The following is a 12672-nucleotide window of genomic DNA, read 5'->3' as shown; positions in this document are numbered from 1 at the left end:
TTGAGTTTTTAGAAATTTGAAGATATTTCTACTTTTTATAGAAATTTTGTGAAATCTTTGCATTTTTTTTAATTTGTATCTGAATGTAAGACTATTTCTAAAAAATCAACTCTTCAGTAAATTGTAAGATTTTGTGAAATATTTCACTATTTAGTTGACTTTCTAGAAAAAATCGTTGACAAACTTAAAAGATTTTGTGAAATATTTCACTATCCAGTTGACTTTTCATAAATTTCGCAAGATATTTCTACTTTTGTGAAATATTTACTATTCAGTTGAGTTTTTAGAAATTGTTTTATAAATTTTGAGAAATCTTGTTTTTTTTTAAATTTGCATGAATGTTTCTAGAATATCAACTATTCAGTAAATTGCAAGATTTTGTGAAATATTTCATTATTTGTGTGACTTTCTAAAATAAACCGTTGACAAAATTAGAAGATTTTGTGAAATATGTCTCTATTCAGTTGACTTTTTAGAAATTTGCAAGATATTTCTACTTTTGTTTCTAAAATATCAACTATTCAGTAAATTGCAAGATTTTGTGAAATATTTCACTATTTGGGTGACTATGTAAAACAAATCCGTGGCAAAATTCGAAGATTTTGTGAAATATTTCTCTATTCAGTTGACTTTTTAGAAACTTGCAAGATATTTCTACTTTTGTGAAATGTTTTACTATTCAGTTGACTTTTTAGAAATTTGCAAGTTATTTAAACTTTTTATAGAGATTTTGAGAAAAATTTTTTTTTTTTAATTTTTTATCTGAATGTAAGACAGTTTTAGAATATCAACTATTCAGTAAATTGCAAGATTTTGTGAAAATTTCACTATTTTGTTGACCTTTTTTTGTTTCTAAAAAATCAACTGTACAGAACATTGAAAGATTTTATGAAATATTTCACTATTTGGTTGACTTTCTAGAAAAAATCGTTGACGAACTTAAAAGATTTTGTGAAATATTTCACTATCCAAAATTTCGCAAGATATTTCTACTTTTGTGAAATATTTTACTATTCAGTTGAGTTTTTAGAAATTTTGATAAATATTTGTTTTTTTTTTTTAATTTTCATGAATGATAGATTTTGTGAAATATTCCAGCATTTGGGTGACTTCTAGAAAAAATCGTATAGAAATGTCCTAAAATTGACTGCTCAGTAATGTTCAAGATTTTGTGAAATATTTCACTATTCTTTCTTTCTTTATTTGTATTTTTAAAATTTGTAACTGAATGTAAGACCAATTCTAAAATATCAACTATTCAGTAAATTGCAAGATTTTGTGAAATATTTCAATATTTGGGTGACTATGTAAAACAATCGTTGGCAATATTCGAAGATTTTGTGAAATATGTCTCTATTCAGTTGACTTTTTAGAAATTTGCAAGATATTTCTACTTTTGTGAAATTTTTACTATTCAGATATTTCAACTTCTATAGAGATTTAGATAAATCTTTGTATTTTTTTAATTTGCAACTGAATGGTAAGACTATTTCTAGAAAATTAACTCTTCAGTAAATTGTAAGATTTTGCGAAATATTCCAGTATTTGTGTGACTTCTAGAAAAAATCGTAGAAAAATGTCCAAAAATTTACTGCTCAGTAATGTTCAAGATTTTGTGAAATATTTCACTATTTAGTTGACTTTTTAGAAATTAGCAAGATATTTCAACTTTTTATTGATATTTTGAGAAATCTTTGTATTTTTAAAATTTGTAACTGAATGTAAGACTGTTTCTAAAATATCAACTATACAGTTAATTGCAAGATTTTGTGAAATATTTCACTATTTGGGTAAAAAACAAATCGTTGGCAAAATTCGAGGATTTTGTGATATATGTCTCTATTCAGTTGACTTTTTACAAATTTGCAAGATATTTCTACTTTTGTTTCAAGAAAATCAACTGTTCAGTACATTGCAAGATTTTGTGAAATATTTCACTATTCGGTTGACCTTCTAGAAAAAATCGTTGACAACATTCGAAGATTTTGAGAAATATGTCTCTATTCAGTTGACTTTTTAGAAATTTGCAAGATATTTCTACTTTTGTTTCTAAAATATCAACTATTCAGTAAATTGCAAGATTTTGTGAAATATTTCACTATTTGGGTGACTATGTAAAACAAATCGTTGGCAAAATTCGAAGATTTTGTGAAATATTTCTCTATTCAGTTGACTTTTTAGAAATTTGCAAGATATTTCTACTTTTGTGCAATATTTTACTATTCAGTTGACTTTTTAGACATTTGCAAGTTATTTAAACTTTTTATAGAGATTTTGAGAAATCTTTGAATTTTTTTAAATTTTTTATCTGAATGTAAGACAGTTGTAGAATATCAACTATTCAGTAAATTGCAAGATTTTGTGAAAATTTCATTATTTGGTTGACCTTCTAGAAAAACTCGTTTACAAACTTAGAAGATTTTGTGAAATATTTCACTATCCAGATGACTTTTCATAAATTTCGCAAGATATTTCTACTTTTGTGAAATATTTTACTATTCAGTTGAGTTTTTAGAAATTTTGAGAAATATTTGTTTTTTTAATGTTCATGAATGATAGATTTTGTGTAATATTCCAGTATGCGGGTGACTTATAGAAAAAATCGTATAGAAATGTCCTAAAATTGACGGCTCAGTAATGTTCAAGATTTTGTGAAATATTTCACTATTCTTTCTTTGTATTTTTAAAATTTGTAACCGAATGTAAGACTGTTTCTAAAATATCAACTATTCAGTAAATTGCAAGATTTTGTGAAATATTTCACTATTTGGGTGACTATGTAACAAATCGTTGGCAAAATTCGAAGATTTTGTGAAATATTTCCCTATTCAGTTGACTTTTTAGAAATTTGCAAGATATTTCTACTTTTGTGAAATATTTTACTATTCAGTTGGCTTTTTAGAAATTGAAAATACAAAGATTTCTCAAAATATCAATAAAAAGTTGAAATATCTTGCTAATTTCTAAAAAGTCAACTGAATAGTGAAATATTTCACAAAATCTTGAACATTACTGATTTTTAGGACATTTTACTACGATTTTTTCTAGAAAGTCACACAAACAGTGAAGCAGTTGAATTTCTAGAAACAAAAGGAAAAATATCTTGCAAATTTCTAAAACGTCATCAGAATAGAGACATATTTCACAAAATCTTTTAAGTTTGTCAACGATTTATTTTAGAAAGTCACTCAAATATGGAAATATTTAACAAAACCTTGCAATTTACTGAATAATTGATATTCTACAAACTGTCTTACATTCAGATACAAAATTTAAAAAAATGCAAAGATTTCTCAAAATCACTATAAAAAGTTGAAATATCTTGAAAATTTCAAAAAGTCAACTGAACAGTAAAATATTTCACAAAAGTAGAAATATCTTGCAAATTTCTAAAAGTCAACTGAATAGAGACATATTTCACAAAATCTTCGAATTTTGCCAACGATTGTTTTACATAGTCACCCAAATAGTGAAATATTTCACAAAATCTTGCAGTTTACTGAGTAGTTGATATTTTAGAAACATCCTTACATTCAGTTACAAATTTTAAAAATACAAAGAAATAGAGAAGAGTGAAATATTTCACAAAATCTTGAACATTACTGAGCAGTCAATTTTAGGACATTTCTATACGATTTTTTCTAGAAGTCACCCAAATACTGGAATATTTCACAAAATCTATCATTCATGAAAATTAAGAAAAAACAAAGATTTCTCAAAATTTCTATAACAATTTCTAAAAACTCAACTGAATAGTGAAATATTTCACAAAATCTTACAATTAACTGAAGAGTTGATTTTCTAGAAAAGGTCTTACATTCAGATACAAATTAAAAAAATGCAAAGAATTCACAAAATTTCTATAAAAAGTATAAATATCATTCAAATTTCTAAAAACTCAACTGAGTAGTAAAATATTTCACAAAAGTAGAAATATCTTGCAAATTTATGAAAAGTCATCTAAATAGTGAAATATTTCACAAAATCTTCTAAGTTTCTAAACGATTTTTTCTAGAAGGTCAACCAAATAATGAAATTTTCACAAAATCTTGCAATTTACTGAATAGTTGATATTCTACAAACTGTCATACATTCAGATAAGAAATTTAAAAAAATGCAAAGATTTCTCAAAATCTCTATAAAAAGTTGAAATATCTTGCAAATTTCTAAAAGTCAACTTATAGTGATATATTTCTCAAAATCTTCTAATGTTGTCAACGATTTTTTCTAGAAGATTTCTCAAAATTTCTATAACAATTTCTAAAAACTCAACTGAATAGTAAAATATTTCACAAAAGTAGAAATATCTTGCGAAATTTATGAAAAGTAAACTTGATAGTGAAATATTTCACAAAATCTTTTAAGTTTGTCAACGATTTATTCTAGAAAGTCAACCAAATAGTGAAATATTTCACAAAATCTTGCAATGTTCCGAACACTTGATATTTTAGAAACAAAAGTAGAAATATCTTGCAAATTTATAAAAAGCCAACTGAATAGAGACATATTTCACAAAATCTTCGAATTTTGCCAACGATTTGTTTTTCAAAGTTACCCAAATAGTGAAATATTTCACAAAATCTTGCAATTTACTGAATAGTTGATGTTTTAGAAACAGTCTTACATTCAGTTACAAATTTTAAAAATACAAAGATTTCTCAAAATATCAATAAAAAGTTGTAATATCTTGCTAATTTCTAAAAAGTCAACCAAATAGTGAAATATTTCACAAAATCTTGAACACTACTGAGCAGTCAATTTTAGGACATTTCTATACGATTTTTTCTAGAAGTCACCCAAATACTGGAATATTTCACAAAATCTATCATTCATGAAAATTAAAAAAAAAACAAGATTTCTCAAAATTTCTATAGCAATTTCTAAAAACTCAACTGAATAGTAAAATATTTCACAAAAGTAGAAATATCTTTCGAAATTTATGAAAAGTCAACTGGATAGTTAAATATTTCTCAAAATCTTTTAAGTTTGACAACGATTTTTTCTAGAAGTCAACCAAATTGTGAAATATTTCATAAAATCTTGCAATGTTCTGAACAGTTGATTTTTTAGAAACAAAAGTAGAAATATCTTGCAAATATCTAAAAAGCCAACTGAAAAGAGACATATTTTACAAAATCTTCGAATTTTGCCAACGATTTGTTCTAAAATCTTCTATGTTTGTCAACGATTTTTTCTAGAAAGTCACCCAAATAGTGAAATATTTCACAAAATCTTCTAAGTTTGTAAACGATTTTTTCTAGAAGGTCAACCAAATAGTGAAATTTTCACAAAATCTTGTAATTTACTGAATAGCTGATATTCTACAAACTGTCTTACATTCAGATAAAAAATTTAAAAAAATGCAAAGATTTCTCAAAATCTCTATAAAAAGTTTAAATAACTTGCAAATTTCTAAAAAGTCAACTGAATAGTAAAATATTTCACAAAAGTAGAAATATCTTGCAAATTTCTGAAAAGTCAACAGAATAGAAAAATATTTCACAAAATCTTGCAATTTACTGAATAGTTGATATTTTAGAAACAAAAGTAGAAATATCTTCCAAATTTCTAAAAAATCAATTGAATAGAGACATATTTTACAAAATCTTCGAATTTTGCCAACGATTTATTTTACAAAGTTACCCATATAGTGAAATATTTCACAAAATCTTGCAATCTACTGAATAGTTGATATTTTAGAAAAAGTTTTACATTCAGTTACAAACTGTAAAAATACAAAGATAAAAAATTTAAAAAAAATGCAAAGATTTCTCAAAATCTCTATAAAAAGTTGAAAATTTCTAAAAAGTCAACTTATAGTGATATATTTCTCAAAATCTTCTAATGTTGTCAACGATTTTTTCTAGAAGGTCAACCGAATAGTAAAATATTTCACAAAATCTTGCAATGTACTGAACAGTGGATTTTCTTGAAATAAAAGTAGAAATATCTTGCAAATTTCTAAAAAGTCAACTGAATAGAGACATATATCACAAAATCTTCGAATTTTGTCAATGATTTGTTTTACAAAGTTACCCATATAGTGAAATATTTCACAAAATCTTGCAATCTACTGAATAGTTGATATTTTAGAAACAGTTTTACATTCAGTTACAAATTGTAGAAATACAAAGATAAAAAATTAAAAAAAATGCAAAGGTTTCTCAAAAACTCTAAAAAAAGTTGAAATATCTTGCAAATTTCTAAAAAGTCACTTATAGTGATATATTTCTCAAAATCTTCTAATGTTGTCAATGATTTTTTCTAGAAGATTTCTCAAAATTTCTATAACAATTTCTAAAAACTCAACTGAATAGTAAAATATTTCACAAAAGTAGAAATATCTTGCAAATTTATGAAAAGTCATCTGGTTATTGAAACATTTCACAAAATCTTCTAAATTTGTAAACGATTTTTTCTAGAAGGTCAACCAAATAGTGAAATTTTCACAAAAGCTTTCAATTTACTGAATAGTTGATATTCTATAAGCTGTCTTACATTCAGATACAAAATGGAAAAAAATGCAAAAATTTCTCAAAATCTCTATAAAAAGTTTAAATAACTTAGAGACATATTTCACAAAATCTTCGAATTTTGCCAACGATTTGTTTTACAAAGTTACCCATATAGTGAAATATTTCACAAAATCTTGCAATTTACTGAATAGTTGATATTTTAGAATTGGTCTTACATTCAGTTACAAATTTTAAAAATACAAATAAAGAAAGAAAGAATAGTGAAATATTTCACAAAATCTTGAACATTACTGAGCAGTCAATTTTAGGACATTTCTATACGATTTTTTCTAGAAGTCACCCAAATGCTGGAATATTTCACAAAATCTATCATTCATGAAAATTAAAAAAAAAAAACAAATATTTATCAAAATTTCTAAAAACTCAACTGAATAGTAAAATATTTCACAAAAGTAGAAATATCTTGCGAAATTTTGGATAGTGAAATATTTCACAAAATCTTTTAAGTTCGTCAACGATTTTTTCTAGAAAGTCAACCAAATAGTGAAATATTTCATAAAATCTTTCAATGTTCTGTACAGTTGATTTTTTAGAAACAAAAAAAGGTCAACAAAATAGTGAAATTTTCACAAAATCTTGCAATTTACTGAATAGTTGATATTCTAAAACTGTCTTACATTCAGATAAAAAATTAAAAAAAAAGATTTCTCAAAATCTCTATAAAAAGTTTAAATAACTTGCAAATTTCTAAAAAGTCAACTGAATAGTAAAACATTTCACAAAAGTAGAAATATCTTGCAAGTTTCTAAAAAGTCAACTGAATAGAGAAATATTTCACAAAATCTTCGAATTTTGCCACGGATTTGTTTTACATAGTCACCCAAATAGTGAAATATTTCACAAAATCTTGCAATTTACTGAATAGTTGATATTTTAGAAACAAAAGTAGAAATATCTTGCAAATTTCTAAAAAGTCAACTGAATAGAGACATATTTCACAAAATCTTCTAATTTTGTCAACGGTTTATTTTAGAAAGTCACACAAATAATGAAATATTTCACAAAATCTTGCAATTTACTGAATAGTTGATATTCTAGAAACATTCATGCAAATTTAAAAAAAAACAAGATTTCTCAAAATTTATAAAACAATTTCTAAAAACTCAACTGAATAGTAAATATTTCACAAAGTAGAAATATCTTGCGAAATTTATGAAAAGTCAACTGGATAGTAAAGTATTTCACAAAATCTTTTAAGTTTGTCAACGATTTTTTCAAGAAAGTCAACCAAATTGTGAAATATTTCACAAAATCTTGCAATGTTCTGAACAGTTGATTTTTTAGAAACAATAGTAGAAATATCTTGCAAATTTATAAAAAGCCAACTGAATAGAGACATATTTCACAAAATCTTCGAATTTTGCCAACGATTTGTTTTACAAAGTTACCCAAATAGTGAAATATTTCACAAAATCTTGCAATTTACTGAATAGTTGATATTCTAGAAACAGTCTATTATTCATGCAAATTAAAATAAAAAAACAAGATTTCTCAAAATTTCTAAAACAATTTCTAAAAACTCATCTGAATAGTAAATATTTCACAAAAGTAGATATGCAATTTACTGAATAGTTGATATTTTAGAAACAGTCTAACATTCAGTTACAAATTTTAAAAATACAATAATTTCTCAAAATATCTATAAAGTATCTTGCTAATTTCTAAAAAGTCAACTGAATAGTGAATTATTTCACAAAAGTAGAAATAACATGCACATTTCTAAAAAATCAACTGAATGGAGACATATTTCACAATTCCATATACGTAACAAATTTAAGAGTTAACCTTATGGATGAAAATAATAGTGCTAGGCAAATTTTCTAAAAGATGTTGAGTTTTCCCTAATTAATTTGTCACTTAAAAAACATTAGGTAGGCATGTTATATATCAATGGAAAGGTAATTTTGTCTATTTTTCAAAACTGTATATAATTTTTGAAAATTAAAAAATTCGCGGAATACTTTTTTTAAAAAAAAATTAAAAAATGTTTTTTATTCAGTTTTTGCGAAGATACAAATTTTTCAACTTGCAATAAAAATTTTATTTATGAATATTTTTTGATGAAATTTTACAGTTAGGTAGATTTTTTTACTCAAAATCCAAAATTAAATAAAAATTTCGAATTTTCTTATTAGAAATCCCGGAATTCCCAAAAAAGTTTTAAAAAATCCCAAAAATGGGATTTTTTGGTTTTTTGCCTATTATATCCATACCAGGGGCGGGGTTATCGAAACCCGTTACAAAATGATTAAGAACTTATTGGGTCATATAAAACAGGTCACTATAATTTGATATCGACTATGCGATTTGAGAATTTTTGCTCAAAATTTAATTTTCCATAAAAAATAGGGTTTTTTTGGATGGACCTGGTCCCCTCGGTATCAAAAATTTTTAGGTTTTGTTTCATTTATCGTATTTTATGTAAAGTCAGCTTTCCAAAAAGTATAAATTCTATATACATCTTCTTAGAAACTTTTAGATAACTTAAAAAGAAAAAGATACTTTTTTCCCAAAAAAATGACAAAAAATCGCCTTTTTTTAATTTTTTAAATTTAAATGCCTATAACTTTGGACTCAGTCATGATTTTTACATAATTCTTTCACTGCTTGGTATATAAACTTGTTGTTAAGCAAATAAAAAAAAATGGCGAAAATCGGAAATATTTGGACCTGCTATTATCAAAAAAACTAAAGTAAGGACGGTAAAAATTTTAAAATTTTAATATTCAAATGCGAATATCTCCTAAACTATAAGAGATAATTTACTGCTACGACGACATTTTTTATAGTGCTCGATGAGGAGATTCTATATACGAAATTTTTTTTAAATCGGAACTCAAATGAAGAAATAGGATCGTTTTAAAAATTTAACATAGCCGAGGTGTCCTAATTTGAGGACCCCCCGCCGGGCCCCTGGTTGGCCTATAAGGTCCAAATTCAAAATCTAAACTCGACAACACCTCCTCTTTGTGCATACCAAATTTCATTAAAATCGGATTAACCGTTTAGAAGTTACCGAATTATTTCCCTCTTTTTTTTTTCCTATACCACTGTGTACTGAATAGTTGATATTTTAGAAACAAAAGTAGAAATATCTTCCAAATTTCTAAAAAGTCAATTGAATAGAGACATATTTCACAAAATCTTCGAATTTTGCCAACGATTTGTTTTACAAAGTTACCCATATAGTGAAATATTAAACAAAATCTTGCAATTTACTGAATAGTAGATATTATAGAAACAGTTTTACATTCAGTTACAAACTGTAAAAATACAAAGATAAAAAATTTAAAAAAATGCAAAGATTTCTCAAAATCTCTATAAAAAGTTGAAAATTTCTAAAAAGTCAACTTATAGTGATATATGTATTTCTCAAAATCTTCTAATGTTGTCAACGATTTTTTCTAGAAGGTCAATCGAATAGTGAAATATTTCACAAAATCTTGCAATGTACTGAACAGTGGATTTTCTTTAAATAAAGGTAGAAATATCTTGCAAATTTCTAGAAGTCACCCAAATACTGGAATAAAATATTTCCCAAAAGTAGAAATATTTTGCGAAATTTATGAAAAGTCAACTGGATAGTGAAGTATTTCACAAGTTTTCTTTTAAGTTTGTCAACGATTTTTTCTAGAAAGTCAACCAAATAGTGAAATATTTCACAAAATCTTGCAATGTTCTGAACAGTTGATTTTTTAGAAACAAAAGTAGAAATATCTTGCAAATTTATAAAATAGAGACATATTTCACAAAATCTTCGAATTTTGCCAACGATTTGTTTTACAAAGTTACCCAAATAGTGAAATATTTCACAAAATCTTGCAATTTACTGAATAGTTGATATTCTAGAAACAGTCTATTATTCATGCAAATTTAAAAAAAAAACAAGACTTCTCAAAATTTCTAAAACAATTTCTAAAAACTCAGCTGAATAGTAAATATTTCACAAAAGTAGATATATCTTGCAAATTTCTAAAAGTCAATTGAATAGAGACATATTTCACAAAATCTTCGAATTTTGCAAAGGATTTGTTTTTCACCCAAATATTGAAATATTTCACAAAATCTTGCAATTTACTGAATAGTTGATATTTTAGAAACAGTCTAACATTCAGTTACAAATTTTAAAAATACAATGATTTCTCAAAATATCTATAAAAAGTTGAAATATCTTGCTAATTTGTAAAAAGTCAACTGAATAGTGAATTATTTCACAAAAGTAGAAATAACATGCAAATTTCTAAAAAATCAACTGAATAGAGACATATTTCACAAAATCTTCTAATTTTGTCAACGATTTATTTTAGAAAGTCAGACTAATAGTGAAATATTTCACAAAATTTTGCAATTTACTGAATAGTTGATATTTTAGAAACAGTCTTACATTCAGTTACAAATTTTAAAAATACAAAGATTTATCGAAATATCAATAAAAAGTTGAAATATTTTGCTAATTTCTAAAAAGTCAACTGAATAGTGAAATATTTCACAAAAGCTGAACATTACTCAGCAGTCAATTTTAGGACATTTCTAAAAGTCAACTGAATAGAGACATATTTCACAAAATCTTCGAATTTTGCCAACGATTTGTTTTACATAGTCACCCAAATAGTGAAATATTTCACAAAATCTTGCAATTTACTGAATAGTTGATATTTTAGAAACAGTCTTACATTCAGTTACAAATTTTAAAAATACAAGGAAAGAAATGATAGTGAAATATTTCACAAAATCTTGAACATTACTGAGCAGTCAATTTTAGGATATTTCTATACGATTTTTTCTAGAAGTCACCCAAATACTGAAATAAAATATTTCCAAAAAGTAGAAATATCTTGCGAAATTTATGAAAATTCAACTGGGTAGTGAAGTATTTTACAAAATCTTTTAAGTTTGTCAACGATTTTTTCTAGAAAGTCAACCAAATAGTGAAATATTTCACAAAATCTTGCAATGTTCTGAACAGTTGATTTTTTAGAAACAAAAGTAGAAATATCTTGCAAATTTATAAAAAGCTAACTGAATAGAGACATATTCCACAAAATCTTCGAATTTTGCCAACGATTTGTTTTACAAAGTTACCCAAATAGTGAAATATTTCACAAAATCTTGCAATTTACTGAATAGTTGATATTCTAGAAACAGTCTATTATTCATGCAAATTAAAAAAAAAACAAGATTTCTCAAAATTTCTAAAACAATTTCTAAAAACTCATCTGAATAGTAAATATTTCACAAAAGTAGATATGCAATTTACTGAATAGTTGATATTTTAGAAACAGTCTAACATTCAGTTACAATACAATGATTTCTCAAAATATCTATAAAAAGTTGAGATATCTTGCTAATTTCTAAAAAGTCAACTGAATAGTGAATTATTCCACAAAAGTAGAAATAACATGCACATTTCTAAAAAATCAACTGAATGGAGACATATTTCACAAAATCTTCTAATTTTGTCAACGATTTATTTTAGAAAGTCACACAAATAGTGAAATATTTCACAAATCTTGCAATTTACTGAATAGTTGATATTATAGAAACAGTCTATTATTCATGCAAATTAAAAAAAAACAAGATTTCTCAAAATTTCTAAAACAATTTCTAAAAACTCATCTGAATAGTAAATATTTCACAAAAGTAGATATATCTTGCAAATTTCTAAAAGTCAATTGAATAGAGACATATTCCACAAAATCTTCGAATTTTGCAAACGATTTGTTTTTCACCCAAATAGTGAAATATTTCACAAAATCTTGCAATTTACTGAATAGTTGATATTTTAGAAACAGTCTTACATTCAGTTACAAATTTTAAAAATACAAAGATTTCTCGAAATATCAATAAAAAGTTGAAATATCTTGCTAATTTCTAAAAAGTCAACTGAATAGTGAAATATTTCACAAAAGCTGAACATTACTGAGCAGTCAATTTTAGGACATTTCTAAAAGTCAACTGAATAGAGACATATTTCACAAAATTTTCGAATTTTGCCAACGATTTGTTTTACATAGTCACCCAAATAGTGAAATATTTCACAAAATCTTGCAATTTACTGAATAGTTGATATTTTAGAAACAAAAGTAGAAATATCTTCCAAATTTCTAAAAAGTCAATTGAATAGAGACATATTTCA

The sequence above is a fragment of the Lucilia sericata genome, unplaced genomic scaffold, assembly GCF_015586225.1.
Source record: "Lucilia sericata isolate MDLA Ls3-8-SP2 unplaced genomic scaffold, ASM1558622v1 Contig000380F_arrow, whole genome shotgun sequence".
NCBI lineage: Eukaryota > Metazoa > Arthropoda > Insecta > Diptera > Calliphoridae > Lucilia > Lucilia sericata.
This window is presented reverse-complemented; position numbering follows the sequence as displayed.